The sequence below is a fragment of the Bufo gargarizans genome, chromosome 1 (genome assembly GCF_014858855.1).
Source record: "Bufo gargarizans isolate SCDJY-AF-19 chromosome 1, ASM1485885v1, whole genome shotgun sequence".
Classification (NCBI taxonomy): Eukaryota; Metazoa; Chordata; class Amphibia; order Anura; family Bufonidae; genus Bufo; species Bufo gargarizans.
The window spans coordinates 586,213,308-586,225,673 of NC_058080.1; the positions used below are offsets into that span (position 1 = coordinate 586,213,308).

At 45.4% G+C, this 12,366-nt stretch overlaps 1 protein-coding gene across 1 annotated transcript in view; it reads right to left on the reverse strand.

Moving 5' to 3' along the window:
- The window catches only part of KSR2 (kinase suppressor of ras 2), a 569,936-nt gene that overhangs the window by 105,482 nt on the left and 452,088 nt on the right, over positions 1 to 12,366 (reverse strand). The gene's annotated exons all lie outside the window — the stretch shown is intronic.

The following is a 12,366-nucleotide window of genomic DNA, read 5'->3' on the forward strand; positions in this document are numbered from 1 at the left end:
ACTGGAAGATATTGGCAAAGTTCTCAGCTTTTAACATCGGCCTGAGGAATTAGCTAATATTGTCAGTTGCGTATCATTTTGGTGCATTTTCTGCAGTGATTTGTGTATGTATATATTTTTTCATCTGCACAATGTATCATTTTGTGTAAGATGCCCTTGTGATGCATGCGGTCCGCCCCGGCATCCTCCATTGTACGCATTTTTTGCTGGGGATTGCCGTTGTCTGTGGACCGCTTGTGGAGTAATTGTTTCCCCCGGTTATAGATGCGACCACTTTTTTCAGTGAGTTTTCTTCTATGCTTGGTATTGCATCTCAACCCCCTTTAATTTGAATGGAACTGAGCTGCGCCTATGTCATGTGACCCATGAAAGGGACATCACTGGCCTAGGAAGAGGCCACGGCACTCAGCTCTTCAAACTGATCGGCGGGGTGCTGGGAGTCTGACACCCGTCAATCTGAGGAGGCAGAAGGTCATCAATATCAAAATCTCAGAAACTCCTTAATCAAAATATATCAAGTTTGCGAAATCTTTTCATATTGGAGATCAAAATGTGAATACTGACATGACAAAATGTCTAATTGATCATGTGCCTGTTATTGAATAAGCAAAGCTTCTCACCGCTGCTGTAATTAACCAATGGGTAGTCAGCCGACAGAAAGTCAATTATTATTAATGACAGCAGCAGTCAAGATATCATTCTTCATAATGGAAAAATAAGTAAAATCCACATACACACAATGGTGAAAAAGTCTGGGAAATGTCTTTAGATTTCATTAGTAATCTAAAATTATTATTACAGATGAAACATGTACGTCGATGTTAACTATAACTAACGAATGCTATGAACACTATGACGTCTTCTAGATTCATATACTCAGAGAAAATATTTTCTTAATAAACCACATAGTAGAGAGATATAAAGACCTATCATTTGCTTGTTTTGATTCATTACTAGGATTGATTTGGTTTTCTAGCCTTATATTGATGGAAGGACAGGTTTTCCACCCCTGATCAATGCATCCTGCTATATCCCTTGACTGGACGCCAATATCTCTTTAACTTTAGATTAATGGCGTTCGTTACATTAAATGCTGCAAAGAAATAGCCCTTAAATGAAGGAAGTAAAGGCCTACAATACGAAAGATCTCTCAGTCCATCAAAAGTAGAACATACAGTGTCTTATTGCCTGATAAAGGCACAGTTCAAAAGTATCTACTTTTCTTCATCTTACTGTCCTACTTTTTTATTATTATTTTCTGCTTTTGAGACCAGGTCCTCATGAATAAAGGATCGTAATTCAGAGAACACCAATGCAAACAAATATTTAGCAAAGCAATGTTTTGGCCTACTGAGTTCTCTACTCATTCATTAACATAATGTTTTCCGCTATTAATGACCAGGCACAGGCTGAGCGTTTTCAGTATTGTACATGCAAGTTTGTCTTTTTTTTTTTGTCTATTTTGTCTATTTTACTACCATACATCACACTCTATTTGTACCATTTTCTATTAATCTATTTTGGCAGTCCTTTCATGTGAAGGGGTACTTGGAGCTATCTTTTACACTACAATGGTTACCTCTGCCCTGTGCCTTACAATTCTCCAAGAAATGTAATACCACAACTGCAGTTGGAGCATGAAAAATGAAGACTTCTGTTTTCAGCAAGATGCAGACCCTCCTCCCTATGCTTTAGCGGTGCATAATTTTCTTAACCAAATATTAAATTAAGATGAAATTCATTTAAATTAAAAATGAAATTAAAATTATTAAGTAGTTTGGTAGACAAGGCCGGATTGAATGGCCACCACAATAACCAGACTTTACTCTAATGGACTTTTTCTTTTAGGGAGTTATCAAAGATAAGGTATTGTAAGGGATCGCTCGGTCTCAGGGGGTCGCAATCACAGACGTCTTCGCAGACAACATGATTAAATGTCCAAACTGGTGGTTTATTTTGGCACTTCAGCACCCACACAAACATAAACATCAAATAAACACTTGCCAGTCTAGGCACTTCTAAATACACAGTAGTTTTCCCTGACTCACCTTTAAGCACAGCTTGTACACAGGGTCTCAGGCTCCAAGCCTTAATAGATCTGTGTCACGACCATGGTTGTGGTCGTGACTCCTTGGTTCGCATGCTGTTGTCAGCGGTTTGTCTTATGTTGTCTTCCACAGGTGTGGGCTCTGTATCTTGCCTCACGTGTGGTTGCCACTGGCAACATAAGGTTGTTGGCAGTGGAGCGGCCTGAGCGGTTGCTAGGCGCTCACTGTCACAGCATGCGGTTGCCGCTGGCAACTTATGTTTGGTGTGCACAGGGTTTATTTGTGTGATGTTGTTTGTACACCTCCCTTTTCAGTAGCCTTCTCCCATGCCTGGTGTAGGAAGGGTTAACTTCTTTCTGTGTGTGTGAACACTGGGTGTGTCTGTGTGGGTGTGGCTACATGGGCTATTTAGCCTCTGCTGAGAGCCGTAGTCAGAGGGGTACTTCAGCCATGGTCTGCTGGAGTCATCCTCCTACTTATATACCATCTGCCAGTGGGGGCCACCCTTGTGGTCATAAGTTAAAATTTATGTCTAAGTTTATGTTATACACAATGTTATGAAGGTGTGTCTTTTGTATGCTTCTCTATTGCAGCTTATGGTCCTGGGTTCCTGTGTGATGTGTGGTGTGTGCTGTGTCCGTTTATGTTTGGTGTGGACAGCAGCACTTGCACATGGGTTCCAGGCTTTGTGTCTGTGGCAGGTAGGTGTTATTCTTGTTGCATTTACCTGCCATTGCCATAAGTTGTTTAGGTTCCCCTTTCTATGTAGCTTGGCCACTTTAGACTCCTGTTTCTCAGCGTCCAGGAGGAACAGGTTGTCTACCCAGCTTCTAGCTCAGGGATCTGTCGGAGGGTCAGTAGGGATCTGAGGTTCCCGAGTATGAGCCCTCCTACCATGAAGGTCGGCTCATACAGCTAGGAGTCAGGGTCAGATTAGGGATGTGCTAGGAAGTGACCTGCTCCCTAATTCTGTTGTTCTGGCCGAGCACCCACTAACATCTTCTGGCATCGCACGGCTGAGGGTTTCCCCCATCCTCAGCCATGACAGTATGACCAGAGTGGCTCCTCACGTGGTGCAGACCTTCGGAAGAGGGTGCAGCATGCATCGCTATATCTTGTGGAGTGCATGCGCGTTCTCCAGAGGGAGAGCGTTTAGGTGATCACCGTTAACGGCGCGGTTGGTGGCTTATTCCCCGCCACCTTACCTTCCGTGTCCGTGTTGGTGATCCCTCGTCCCTCTCTATGTTCCTATCTCTGGTTGTCTGCTGGCAGCATTCCGTTAGTGTTCCGGCTGTGTGCTGGGTAGGAGTGTCTGTTGGCAGCGACTAGAGTGGGGACGTTAATAGAGAGTGGATGCAGTGTCAGTGCGGTCTCCCCAGGCTGTTTCTTTGCTGGCCTCTGGTTCCTGTGTGTTGCTCCAGAGGCTGGCAGTCAGATCCTGGTTCCTGTGTGTTGCTCCAGGGTCCGGCAGCAGTCCGGGGGAGACTCGCATGTTTGATGCTTTTTCCCCTTTTCCTATCCCCTTGTTGGGTCCCTCACTAGTTTTCCCTTTTTATTTTGGTGGGGGGGCTTTGAGGGGTGGGAGTGTCACGACCATGGTTGTGGTCGTGACTCCTTGGTTTGCATGCTGTTGTCAGCGGTTTGTCTTATGTTGTCCTCCACAGGTGTGGGCTCTGTATCTTGCCTCACGTGTGGTTGCCGCTGGCAACATAAGGTTGTTGGCAGTGGAGCGGCCTGAGCGGTTGCTAGGCGCTCACTGTCACAGCATGTGGTTGCCGCTGGCAACTTATGTTTGTCTGCACTTTACCTGTTTGGTGTGCACAGGGTTTATTTGTGTGATGTTGTTTGTACACCTCCCTTTTCAGTAGCCTTCTCCCATGCCTGGTGTAGGAAGGGTTAACTCCCTTCTGTGTGTGTGTGTGTGAACACTGGGTGTGTCTGTGTGGGTGTGACTACATGGGCTATTTAGCCTCTGCTGAGAGCAGTAGTCAGAGGGGTACTTCAGCCATGGTCTGCTGGAGTCATCCTCCTACTTATATACCATCTGCCAGTGGGGGCCACCCTTGTGGTCATAAGTTTAAATTTATGTATAAGTTATACACAATGTTATGGAGGTGTGTATTTTGTATGCTTCTCTATTGCAGCTTATGGTCCTGGGTTCCTGTGTGATGTGTGGTGTGTCCGTTTATGTTTGGTGTGGACAGCAGCACTTGCACATGGGTTCCAGGCTTTGTGTCTGTGGCATGTAGGTGTTATTCTTGTTGCATTTACCTGCCACTGCCATAAGTTGTTTAGGTTCCCCTTTCTATGTAGCTTGGCCACTTTAGACTCCTGTTTCTCAGTGTCCAGGAGGAACAGGTTGTCTACCCAGCTTCTAGCTCAGGGATCTGTCGGAGGGTCAGTAGGGATCCGAGGTTCCTGAGTATGAGCCCTCCTACCATCAAGGTCGGCTCATACAGCTAGGAGTCAGGGTCAGATTAGGGATGCGCTAGGAAGTGACCTGCTCCCTAATTCTGTTGTTCTGGCCGAGCACCCACTAACATCTTCTGGCATCGAACGGCTGAGGGTTTCCCCCATCCTCAGCTGTGACAGTCTGCTTATCAGACATAAGTCCAGACAGGGAAGAGATCTGACTACACACAGCCTCGTGGCCCCTCAGCCCTTCTGGCTGAGACGACCCATAGCCTCTGCAGGCCTCTGTTTCCAAGTCCTCTCTTCCCAGACTGACACACAGATGGTTGGTTTTAGTCCTCTTTGATTACAGCAGGTCTCACCTGCGATTACCTCAGGTTAGGGGAAAAACATGCTCTGGAATGGGGGTGGACTGGGAAGGTTCACTACCAAACCTACCTCCCCACTACCTACCTACCTTGGAGAGTAACTTCCCAGTCCAAATAAAATCCAGCCCTTAATAGACAAATATCTCCAGCAACTAGTTTGCTGAAGCCAGAGCCATCTTCCTGGATTTTACTTATCTCACCCAGTTGAGGAACCTGGGTGAGATATACACCCCTTCCAGGACTTTTACCGTACATATTACCACAGTATATTGAAGAAAACAACAAATGGTTAATAACATGATTCAGTTTATAAAAAAAATTGCCAAGAAATGAATGCCAATAAAAAACTTTGTGCCAAAGTTAAACTGTATGATATATATATATATATATATATATATATATATACACACACGTATATATATACAGTCGTGGCCAAAAGTTTTGAGAATGACACAAATATTAGTTTTCACAAAGTTTGCTGCTAAACTGCTTTTAGATCTTTGTTTCAGTTGTTTCTGTGATGTAGTGAAATATAATTACACGCACTTCATACGTTTTTAAAGGCTTTTATTGACAATTACATGACATTTATGCAAAGAGTCAGTATTTGCAGTGTTGGCCCTTCTTTTTCAGGACCTCTGCAATTTGACTGGGCATGCTTTCAATCAACTTCTGGGCCAATTCCTGACTGAAAGCAACCCATTCTTTCATAATCACTTCTTGGAGTTTGTCAGAATTAGTGGGTTTTTGTTTGTCCACCCGCCTCTTGAGGATTGACCACAAGTTCTCAATGGGATTAAGATCTGGGGAGTTTCCAGGCCATGGACCCAAAATGTCAACGTTTTGGTCCCCGAGCCACTGAGTTTTTGCCCCATCCTCAGCCATGACACGGTGCTCCATCGTGCTGGAAAATGCATTGTTCTTCACCAAACTGTTGTTGGATTGTTGGAAGAAGTTACTGTTGGAGGGTGTTTTGGTACCATTCTTTATTCATGGCTGTGTTTTTGGGCAAAATTGTGAGTGAGCCCACTCCCTTGGATGAGAAGCAACCCCACACATGAATGGTCTCAGGATGCTTTACTGTTGGCATGACACAGGACTGAAGGTAGCGCTCACCTTTTCTTCTCCGGACAAGCCTTTTTCCCGATGCCCCAAACAATCGGAAAGAGGCTTCATCGGAGAATATGACTTTGCCCCAGTCCTCAGCAGTCCATTCACCATATTTTCTGCAGAAGATCTGTCCCTGATGTTGACATTAGGCCATCTTCCAAAAGTCTTTGCCTCACTGTGCTTGCAGATGCGCTAACACCTTCCTGCTGCCTGAAGCATCACCCTCCTTTTAACAGGTCAAGTTTGCCATTTTAACCCAATCAGCCTGACATAATGATCTCCAGCCTTGTGCTCGTCAACATTCTCACCTGAGTTAACAAGACGATTACTGAAATGATCTCAGCAGGTCCTTTTAATGACAGCAATGAAATGCAGTGGAAAGGTTTTTTTGGGATTAAGTTAATTTTCATGGCAAAGAAGGACTATGCAATTCATCTGATCACTTTACATAACATTCTGGAGAATATGCAAATTGCTATTATAGAAACTTAAGCAGCAACTTTTCCAATTTCCAATATTTATGTAATTTTTATGTAAACTTTTGGCCACGACTGTATATATATATATTTATTATTATTATTATTTTTTTTTTTCTTCTATTATTTAACCACCTCCGGACCGCCTAACGCACCTGTGCGTTCCGGAGGTGGCAGCGCTGCGCACAGTCACGCATATACGCGTCATCTCGCGAGACGCGAGATGACGCGAATATGCGCGCGCATGCGCAGTTCGCGCCGGCATTTCGCACAGCAGTATTTCGTCAGCAACCTGCCAGCCAATGATCGTGGCTGGCAGGTTGCTGATTTTTAAAAAATCCAATCAAAGTGCCAGATAGCAGATCATATTAGTAAATATGATCTGTTATATGGCTGCCTGCTCCTCTGCTGGTTCTTTTCGTTGGTTGGATCCAGCAGAGGAGCAGGCTTCACAGTGAGTACACCAAACACTACACTATAGCCCCTGATCACCCCCCTGAACCCCAATTAACCTTATCACCCTTTGATCACCCCTGTCAATCACAAGTGAGAAGAAAAAAGTGATCAGTGCAAACTGTCACTTTTTTTTTTCACTGTTATTGACCGTTAGGTTTTAGGTATAGTTTAGGTCCCTTGGTTAGGTAGTTAGCGATCAGTTAGCGCCCAGCCCACCGCACCGCAGTCCGTTATTCGCTGATTAGCGTATCGCTAATCAGCATTTGTACCTTTATAGTATCTGGAAGTGATCAAAACTGATCACGGTCAGATCTATAATTGTATTAGTGTCACTTTAGTTCGCCCTCCACCCAAAACGCAGTGTTTGCCCAATCAGGCCTGATCGGTCGCCCACACGTGCGTTCGCCCACACCCGCCCCACCGGAGTGACAAAAAAAAAATTTTTTTTTGATCACTGCACATTCACTTTACACGCACTGCGGCGATAAAAAAAATCAGTTTTGATATTTTTTATCAACCGCAGCGGCCTCCGGTACTTCGCTAGCCTCCCCTTTGTAAGACAGGCTTGCTTTTTTTTTTCTTGGGTAGTCTCAGGGAATACCCCTAAATTTAGTTGCCCACATGTCTAACAGGGGGTATTCCTCTGAAGAGGCCTACAGGCTTCTGACCCAGTCGGATGAGGAGTGGGAACCCTCATCTGATGAATCCAGCGGGTCAGAATACGAACCTGTAGAAAGCAGTGGCTCTCTGACCCAAAGTTCGGACGAGGAGGCTGAGGTCCCTGATACCACCAGGCGTACCCGGCCCCGTGTCGCTAGACCGCAGGTTGCGCAGGATCCGCTTTAAGAGCAGCAGAGTGGGGCTGGTGCTGTCGGATTACGTGGTGAGGCATACACCAGCAGCCCAGCCCTCCCTGGACCTAGTACCAGCACTGCCGTACAACCTGGTGAAGTAGCGAGCACCAGAAGGGCAGTTGAAGCTGGTACGGTGGCACGTGCAGTAGTGACCCCGTCGCAGCCACCGCAAAGACGTGCCCGTAGAGCCCCTAGAATCCCAGAGGTGCTGGCAAACCCTGATTGGCAGTCCCCAACTTCAGCCGCACCTGTAGTTTTCCCTTTCACTGCCCAGTCTGGAGTTCGGGTTGAGACGGCTCAGATCGGTTCGGCCCTGGGATTTTTTGAGCTGTTCTTGACTGCGGAGCTTTTAGACATAGTTGTGGCCGAAACAAACAGGTATGCCACACAATTATCACCGCTAACCCGGGAAGCTTTTATGCCCAGCCTTTCCGGTGGAAACCAGTCCAAGTTTCCGAACTTAAAACTTTTCTGGGCCTCCTCCTCAACATGGGCCTGACAAAAAAGCATGAATTGCGGTCATATTGGTCCACGAACCCGATTCATCACATGCCCATGTTCTCTGCTGCCATGTCCAGGGCACGTTTTGAGGCCATCCTGCGGTTCCTGCACTTTAGTGACAACACCGCCTCCCGTCCCAGGGGCCACCCTGCTTTTGACCGGCTCCACAAAATTCGGCCCCTCATAGACCATTTCAACCTGAAATTTGCAGATATTTATACCCCAGAGCAAAACATCTGCATAGACGAGTCCCTGATACATTTTACCGGGCGCCTTGGCTTCAAACAATACATCCCAAGCAAGCGCGCCCGGTATGGGGTCAAATTGTATAAGCTCTGTGAAAGGGCCACAGGCTATACCCACAAATTTCGGGTCTATGAGGGAAAAGATCAGACCCTGGAGCCGGTCGGTTGCCCTGACTACCTGGGGAGCAGTGGGAAGACAGTTTGGGACTTGGTGTCACCCTTATTCGGCAAGGGGTACCATCTTTATGTGGACAATTTTTACACAAGTGTGGCCCTCTTTAGGCATTTGTTTCTAGAACGGATTGGCGCCTGTGGTACCGCGCGAACTAGTCGCGCGGGCTTCCCCCAACGGCTCGTTACCACCCGTCTTGCAAGGGGGCAGAGGGCCGCACTGTGTAACGAAGAACTGCTCGCGGTGAAATGGAGAGACAAGCGTGACGTTTACATGCTCTCCTCCATTCACGCAGACACGACAATACAAATTGAGCGAGCAACCCGTGTCATTGAAAAGCCCCTCTCAGTCCACGACTATAACCTCCACATGGGAGGGGTCGACTTCAATGACCAGATGTTGTCTCCGTATTTAGTTTCCCGACGCACCAGACGCTGGTATAAGAAGGTGTCTGTATATTTAATTCAATTGGCTCTGTACAATAGTTTTGTTCTCTACAGTAAGGCTGGGAGAACGGGATCCTTCCTCAAATTTCAGGAAGAGATCATCGAGGTTCCGTGGCCCCAACCACCAGTGTAGTTAGCCGTCTACACGAGCGACATTTCCCCAATGTCGTTCCTGGTACCTCAACCCAACAGTCACCCCGAAAAAGATGTCGTGTCTGTTGCAGGAGTGGAATAAGGCGTGACACCCGCTATTTCTGTCCTGACTGTCCGGACCACCCTGCCCTATGCTTTGGAGAGTGTTTCCGGAAGTACCACTCACAGGTACACTATTAGCATAGGGATCATCTCACCAGGACAGGCACACAGGGCTATTAGGGCCCATTCACTCACTGCTGCTGCAAACGTCTCCTTTCACATGGGACAAAGTGCATAACGCACTTCACCACATCTTTGGGCGATTTGCGCTTTGCACATTGACCCATGGGGAAGGAGAGGTTTGTTCTATAAAGGTAAAAAAAAAAAAAAACACACCAGTAAGCAAACACGTTAATGTTCAGTTAAAAAAGTTAAAGTTTATATGTTCTGTTGCAAAGTTAATAAAATTATTGCGTTGCGGCCTGGTTTTTTCTTTTTTTTTTTTTTTTTTCTTTTTTTACCTTCCAGGTGGACCAACCGATCTACTAGCTGCAGCACCGATGTGCATTCTGACAGAAGCATTGCGCTGCTGTCAGATTACACGCAAGTCGGTGTATGCGGCGCTGCAAGACGGGATTTTCTCCTATGCAGTGACAGATACGTTTGCCGAGGCATACGAGCTGAGGAGGAGGCGGCGTTCCTATGCTTTGGCAAGCACTTTGTATATATATATATATATATATATATATATATATAAAAAAAAAAATCCCGGCAATGATTTATTCATCCACATCGATTAATGTGAATGGAGAAATCTGGTTTGCCAGGGCATACGAGCTAAGTGGGTATGGATGTAGGGCGGAGCTCCTATGTCCTGGCAGACGCCTTTCCCCTCCATTTTTTTTTTTTAGCAGAGATTTTTTCATCCACATTGATCGATGCGAATGAAGAAATCTGTGCCGTTCATTTTTTTCTTTCAGCCCAGAGGCTGAACGGAAAAAAAAATCTCATTACCTGTATGCTCAATATAAGGAGAATAGCAGAAACTCCTAATGCTGGCCATACATGTAATGATTGCGGAGACCCTCAAATGCCAGGGCAGTACAAACACCCCACAACTGACCCCATTTTGGAAAGAAGACACCCCAAGGTATTTGCTGAGGGGCATATTGAGTCCATGAAAGATTTACATTTTTGTCCTAAGTTAGCGGAAAGTGAGACTTTGTGAGAAAAAAAAAAAATAATCAATTTCCGCTAACTTATGCAAAAAAAAAAAAAATTCTATGAACTTGCCAGGCCCCTCATTGGATACCTTGGGGTGTCTTCTTTCCAAAGTGGGGTCACATGTGGGGTATTTATACTGCCCTGGCTTTTTAGGGGCCCTAAAGCGTGAGAAGAAGTCTGGGATCCAAATGTCTAAAAATGCCCTCCTAAAAGGAATTTGGGCCCCTTTGCGCATCTAGGCTGCAAAAAAGTGTCACACATCTGGTATCGCCGTACTCAGGAGAAGTTGGGGAATGTGTTTCGGGGTGTCATTTTACATATACCCATGCTGGGTGAGAAAAATATCTTGGTCAAATGCCAACTTTGTATAAAAAAATGGGAAAAGTTGTCTTTTGCCAAGATATTTCTCTCACCCAGCATGGGTATATGTAAAATGACACCCCAAAACACATTCCCCAACTTCTCCTGAGTACGGCGATACCAGATGTGTGACACTTTTTTGATGCCAAGGTGGGCAAAGGGGCACATATTCCAAAGTGCACCTTTCGGATTTCACTGGTCATTTTTTACAGATTTTGATTGCAAAGTACTTCTCACACATATGGGCCCCTAAATTGCCAGGGCAGTATAACTACGCCACAAGTGACCCCATTTTGGAAAGAAGACACCCCAAGGTATTCCGTGAGGGGCATGGCGAGTTCCTAGAATTTTTTATTTTTTGTCGCAAGTTAGTGGAATATGAGACTTTGTAAGGAAAAAAGAGAAAAAAAATAAATCATCATTTTCCGCTAACTTGTGACAAAAAATAAAAAATTCTAGGAACTCGCAGTGCCCCTCACGGAATACCTTGGGGTGTCTTCTTTCCAAAATGGGGTCACTTGTGGCGTAGTTATACTGCCCTGGCAATTTAGGGGCCCAAATGTGTGAGAAGTACCTTGCAATCAAAATGTGTAAAAAATGGCCTGCAAAATCCGAAAGGTGCACTTTGGAATATGTGCCCCTTTGCCCACCTTGGCAGCAAAAAAGTGCGACACATCTGGTATCGCCGTACTCAGGAGAAGTTGGGGAATGTGTTTCGGGGTGTCATTTTACATATACCCATGCTGGGTGAGAAAAATATCTTGGTCAAATGCCAACTTTGTATAAAAAAATGGGAAAAGTTGTCTTTTGCCAAGATATTTCTCTCACCCAGCATGGGTATATGTAAAATGACACCCCAAAACACATTCCCCAACTTCTCCTGAGTACGGCGATACCAGATGTGTGACACTTTTTTGATGCCAAGGTGGGCAAAGGGGCACATATACCAAAGTGCACCTTTCGGATTTCACCGGTCATTTTTTACAGATTTTGATTGCAAAGTACTTCTCACACATATGGGCCCCTAAATTGCCAGGGCAGTATAACTATGCCACAAGTGACCCCATTTTGGAAAGAAGACACCCCAAGGTATTCCGTGAGGGGCATGGCGAGTTCCTAGAATTTTTTATTTTTTGTCGCAAGTTAGTGGAATATGAGACTTTGTAAGGAAAAAAGAGAAGAAAAAAAAAATCATCATTTTCCGCTAACTTGTGACAAAAAATAAAAAATTCTAGGAACTCGCCATGCCCCTCACGGAATACCTTGGGGTGTCTTCTTTCCAAAATGGGGTCACTTGTGGCGTAGTTACACTGCCCTGGCAATTTAGGGGCCCAAATGTGTGAGAAGTACCTTGCAATCAAAATGTGTAAAAAATGGCCTGCAAAATCTGAAAGGTGCACTTTGGAATATGTGCCCCTTTGCCCACCTTGGCAGCAAAAAAAGTGTGACACATCTGGTATCGCCGTACTCAGGAGAAGTTGGGGAATGTGTTTTGGGGTGTCATTTTACATATACCCATGCTGGATGAGAGAAATATCTTGGCAAAAGACAACTTTTCC